Genomic DNA, 5,941 nt, shown 5'->3' with positions numbered 1-5,941 from the left:
TGGGCCATTAAAGAGTGACATTCAGAGGATGCTTCATGGAGGAAGTGGTATTTGGAGGGGGTCTAGAATCCAGTAGGGTAGAGAAAGGGAGCAAAGGTTGTAAGCAGGAGGGGAACAGAATGACCATACCAAGGTGATAGGCGTAATTACGGGAAAATGTGTAAATGGCAGAAATTAAAGTTGATTACAAAACATTTTAGATTCCTCACCAGGGCAAGATGGAAGTGATGTTTTAGTAAGGGCCATCTGATCATAGTGAATATATTTGGAGTCAAGAGAAACTGACATAAGGAAACCCCTGGTAGACATTTTATGCTGCATGTTATAAAAGTACTGTTCACACTCAACTGAATTCAGTTTCAAAACAGTAAGTGAAAGAGACCTGTACTTCATGTCTTTTTTATGCTCGTGCTATTATTTGTTTTCAGGTTTTGTGTGACTGACACCACAGCACCACGTTTGTACAGTCAGGTCCTTGAGCATCCTTCTGGGGATGGGCAGCCTATGACCATAGACGCAACTTGCTTTTCTTCTCTCTGTTCTTCTGCTTCCTCTCCTTATCTCCCCATCTCCTCCTTCCATTTTCTCCACCCTTTCAGAGACAGACTGCCTTGATCATTTCTGAGTTGTTCAGCTAATATGTCATCATTTTAATGTGTGTGATCATATGAGTAAAAAGATGCAATCCGCTTAGTTTCAACTAGGGACTACTGATATAATTAAGGTGTATATCTACATATTTCCCTGGAAACATAAACAACCCACAATTGATATAAACTGTGGTCAAAACAGAAAGGGTCCTATAATACTCTGTGGAATTCAGAGCTTTCTAAAGGCCCTGGGGAACCACTGAAACAAGGTTGCAACTATTATTATATGTTGGTTGACTGTGGGTAGGGAGGTGAGACTGGTATACTTTTTTAAAGACCATGGAGTGTTTGGCTTCCTTGCTTTTCTGCTGAGCAGTGGATGTAGCATGGGGACTGGCCCTGCTACCTTCTCTTGCTATTACTCACTCTAAACTCGATGTGCAGGGCACTGGCTGTGGACAGCTGCTCAGACAGGTGGCCAGCATGGCACAGAGTCCCAGAGGCAGGTCAGGGCAAGAGCCATCAAGACGTTTTTGACAAAACAGCTGTTCGCCAGGGTGAAAAAGAGGGAAATTGTGCTTATATAGCACTCAAGTGTTCACACATTGCGTTTCACTTGCTTTTTTTTTCATCACACTTCATAATAATCCAGGGATCTACTTAAGTATCATTTCCCCTACTTTCTAAGCGAAGTAAATGGGGGCTAAGAGAGGCTAATTTATTTGCCAAAGGAGAGATGGAGTCAGGGGTCAAATCTTGAGTCTGAAAGTTTTTACTCTTCACTCAGGGGTTACATGTCTTCTGTTGCTGAGCTGAGTCCTGGAGTGAATGGGTCCAAAGAGCTCCATTCCTGAGGCTTCCCTTCCATAACCCCTCCCTGGCTCAGGGAGCACAGGTCAAATCAACTGAAAAGCAAGGATGCTGTGTGATAACAGTTGAATCTGATCAATTCTAGACACACCTTCCTACCCCACCCCACCTCCTCCTTGAAAATAAACCTTGCCTTTGCTTTAGGTTAACATTACTGTACTTAAGTCTTGTATTGGATTATACATAATATTGTCTTTATCTACCTATATCTATCTATCTATCTGAAATCTATCATTTTTTCAATATAGCAAGTGTTTTAAAACACTAGTTCACAACAACAACAAAAGCCATGAGGGAGATTGTAGACTTTAGAAAGAGATATATTTATATATAAGAAAATTTAGAGAACAATAAAAGAGTATAAAATAGTATTACATTTGATATAATCATCTTCCGAAGTGTGTGGTGTGAGCACATGGTGTGATATTTAAGGGACAGTCTATGGTGTGGTTTGAAAGTATTGGCCTCGGTGTCAGAAGCCGAGTGAATAATTGGCTCTGTCAGTTATTACCGGGCTGACCGAAGTGACTTGTCTAATTTCTGAGCCACACAACCTACTTTGCATAAAGTGATGCTCATACACTTACAGAAGTGTTGCAAAAACTAAATGGTTAATGTATGTAAAGCCAAAGCTTAGTGTGTAGCATTTGGTACAGACTCAAAAGAAAGAGCTGTTTTTTCCACACCTGGAATTCTTTTTTTTTTTTTTTTTTTGCGGTACACGGGCCTCTCACTGTTGTGGCCTCTCCCGTTGCAGAGCACAGGCTCCGGACGCGCAGGCTCAGCGGCCATGGCTCACGGGCCCAGCCGCTCCGCGGCATGTGGGATCCTCCCAGACCGGGGCACGAACCCACGTCTCCTACATCGGCAGGCGGACTCTCAACCACTGCGCCACCAGGGAAGCCCCACACCTGGAATTCTTAATCAGCCACATTAAATAGAAACAACTCATGACTTCATTAGATATCAGTATTATGTCAGCAGTGTCGATTGAATTCCAGAAAATATTCTTTCAAGCAATGCTTGCAGAAATAAGGTTTTTCACTGTTACATTTTTTCTATAATGTGTAATGTCAGACTACTTTTTGCTCAAGTTGCAATTGAAAACTTACTTCAAAAGTAAGTTTCAAAAAAACTGACTTTTCTCCCAAAAATATGAATATAATCTTAAAATACTATATATTGTATTCCTTTGAAGTATTTAGAAGAAAGAGGTAGAGGAAACAACAAAACACAATGGAAAGTACAAGGGATTGTATCCCAGACATACAGGGTCTTGATTTCTGGCTTTGATCCTTACTAGCTTTGTCACTTTGGATAAATACTTAATCTCATCGAGATCTAACAACACTCATTCATAAAATGAGGAAAGTAATAATTACCTCGCAGTTCTGATAGTAAAAGCCCTAAAATAATGCATGTGAATGATGTAGAATAGAGCTAGCATTATGGTAGATGCTTAATACATGTTAATTGCCCTTCCTCAATTTCTCTTCCTTTCTTTATTCCTCCATTCCTATCGTTCTGACCATAACACCTCCAGGAACCAAAGGAGCACAGCAGAAATTCTAAGGCATGTAAGAAGAGTCAGTGAGAAAAACGTGTATAGAGAAGGCAAGGTGGTTGAAAATTCTAATCATTTCACTGGAACCAGTGTTTGCCCAAAACAAACATTACTCATAAGAATGGCTGCGCAATTTATCTAGGAGGCAAAGTGTAATATTTACAGGGGCAAAGAGGACAGCGAAGAGATGAGAGAGTTAGTGAAATCTGACATTCGTGAGCTGGCGCTATTTCGTAAATCTCACTTCCCTCAGTGGAAGGGATTAGCTTTCAGTACAGATAACTCCACATGGAAGAGAAACATGGGAGCATTAGACTTGAGGGCTCTTGCTCTACACAGTCAAGTTCTTTTCAGGTAATTCTGGTTGATTAAAGAAACAGGGAAAATAACCCTTTTAACATTGTACAAATATTAAGATTTGGAGTAGGCATATGGGCATCACTGTACTCCTGGGATGAAAGATTTCAAAGCAACATACAATTTAAATTAATATAGTTGCACATAATGATGTTTATTTTCCTAACAATCAATTTGATTGATATCCACGTTTTCTGACTTTTCTCCCAATAATGCCATTAAAGCTATAAGAGGGAGAATTGTAGGTCGAAGTCACTCTTGGTATTTAGGTTATGGAAGGAGTGAAACTTTTAAGAGGGAAAGAAAGCAATGGGGACAAGGGCAGGAGAAAAGAAGGGACAAAGGAGGAATGGGGGCAAGGGCAGGCACAGTCTGTACTATGTTGTTACTTTCCCAGGCAAGAAGTCTACTGACTTTTGTAAAACTGGTTATGATCACCATTTGGGGGACTGGGTATTACGATCAAAGAAAGGAATGCTTGTGACTGAATCTCACTGTATTCTGTAAGGTTGTTCCAGAAAAGTTGTCTTTATAATTAATCATATTGTCTACTAGAGTACAGTTAGGGGTATCACATTTTTGGTAAAATTGACAAACTTTTAGGGTTGAAAGTAACCAAAGAGTCCTACAGTCTGGAATTGTCAGGAAATGAAAGGCTTTATGGAAAATTGCCTGTGACTCAAATTAGACTAGACTAAGACTAGGACCCAAATATCTTAATACTCTTCTTTATTAATTAACTATTTCCTTACTCACTAGTTAGAGAAACCTGGATATCCACATGCTCTGTGTGTGAGTGTTTATGTTGCAAATTGACCTAAGCCATTTTGAGTGTCCACAGTTGATAACTTCCTTTGCAGCATCCCTTGGTATTCTCTTGTTAGAGGTGGGAGTTGTAGTTCTTCTGTTGCCCAATCATAATATAATCTCGTAGTACAATGAGGGTAAATCACAGAAATCAAAGTCTACTACCCATTCAATCTCTTCTTAGCAATCAAGTAGAAAAATTCATAAAATCTGCTCAGAGATTCACGAAATACCCAGCCTTTTGTCTTTTGATACTTTGACAAACACCATGCGTGAGAGTTAGCAGGATTTAGTTACCACGTAGTTGGAATAAGGCCAACCAAAGCATCCTCTGGAGGTGGTTGCTCTTGGGACCTGATGGAATTCGTGGCCAGAGGCAGCAGTGAAGAGTAGAGGAGACCAGGCACATCAGTCCTGAGTGTTGGCCAGGCGAGGTAGGGCCTCCCATGTGGTATCTTCGTAAGTGCACGCCTTGCTTCACTAATGAAACTTATTTCACTGTTGAAAAATCATTACTACTCTCTAGGGTGATAATGAAGAAACTTGTGAGGTTATTAGATATCAGCATAGTTGAAGCATAACAAATAACCACATCTGGAGTGTTTGCTTCTGATTTGTTTGCTAACAAATGCTAACAACCTATGGGGAGTGTTTGCTGTGTTGAGTTTTTCAGATGTTCCCTAACTGTCCCACAAAACTAACAAAACTGTATCTGAAATGCTAGTTTTAGAAACATAACTAACCAAGAACATCTTTCTAATTTTTTTACTTCTTGTCTATTAGGCATTCTATTGCTTGCCATGGAAGGCTCACCTGTAGTAGAATATTCTTTCAATATCATAAATTTTGATATTTAGTTCATATTTTGGATTGATTTCAACCTGTTGTTAACCATCCATTCTCCTTGTTTTATGTATTGTTAAAGATCATTTCATTCTACTTTGGATAAGTACATTTCATATACTTGGTGAATGCCTTTAAATTGTCATGTAAATCACATGCTAAGAATGACACAGCTCTAGTTAAATAGGTGTCATTGCAATAGCTCCCCTCCTCTCTGCACAACCAAACACATTTACGCATCTGCACATTTGGTCATTTACTCTCTCTCACAGACTGTAATTTTAGTCCTTTTTTCAGTATTTAAATTGCATAATTATTATCTTACATTACTTCAAGCACCTTTATTTGCTTGCAGAAGTGTTACCATTTTCTAATAAAACAGTAGCAAATACTGCAGTCAGTTCCAGCTGGAATTTGATTATTATATTAATCCCATTGCCAGTTGCTAAATGCCTTTGCAAGGTAATTAGATTGTTATCTGGTCCTGTCTTGCTTCCATTGAGTCAAGATGTACACAGGTGGAAAATGCATTAAATAAGCCATCTTGCTTGATGGCTTCTTTCCAATGCCAGTGAGTCTATGAAAATACAAATGAGATTCTATAAATTACTCTAGTTAATTAGACATTTTAAAAAATCAGATCATTTTTGTATGTAATATAGCCGGGTGGTATTATATATCGGGGTAAACTATTTTAATAAGCATTTCTCATATGGCGAAACATTTGTTTATTTGGGGAGATTCATTCTGAGATACTGTTGGTGATACTTTTAGCGTCTGTCAACCCAGGCTCCACAACAGCTGGCCATCGCTGAAGCCTCTTCAGAATCCTGCTATAGTAGAGTCAGAATAAGCGATGATGCTTCCGTGTCAACTGAGTAAAGGTGGGACTTGTCACGTGTCATATTAA

The sequence above is a fragment of the Lipotes vexillifer genome, unplaced genomic scaffold (genome assembly GCF_000442215.2).
Source record: "Lipotes vexillifer unplaced genomic scaffold, Lipotes_vexillifer_v1.1 scaffold731, whole genome shotgun sequence".
NCBI lineage: Eukaryota > Metazoa > Chordata > Mammalia > Artiodactyla > Lipotidae > Lipotes > Lipotes vexillifer.
Note: the sequence above shows the minus strand (reverse complement) of the source record.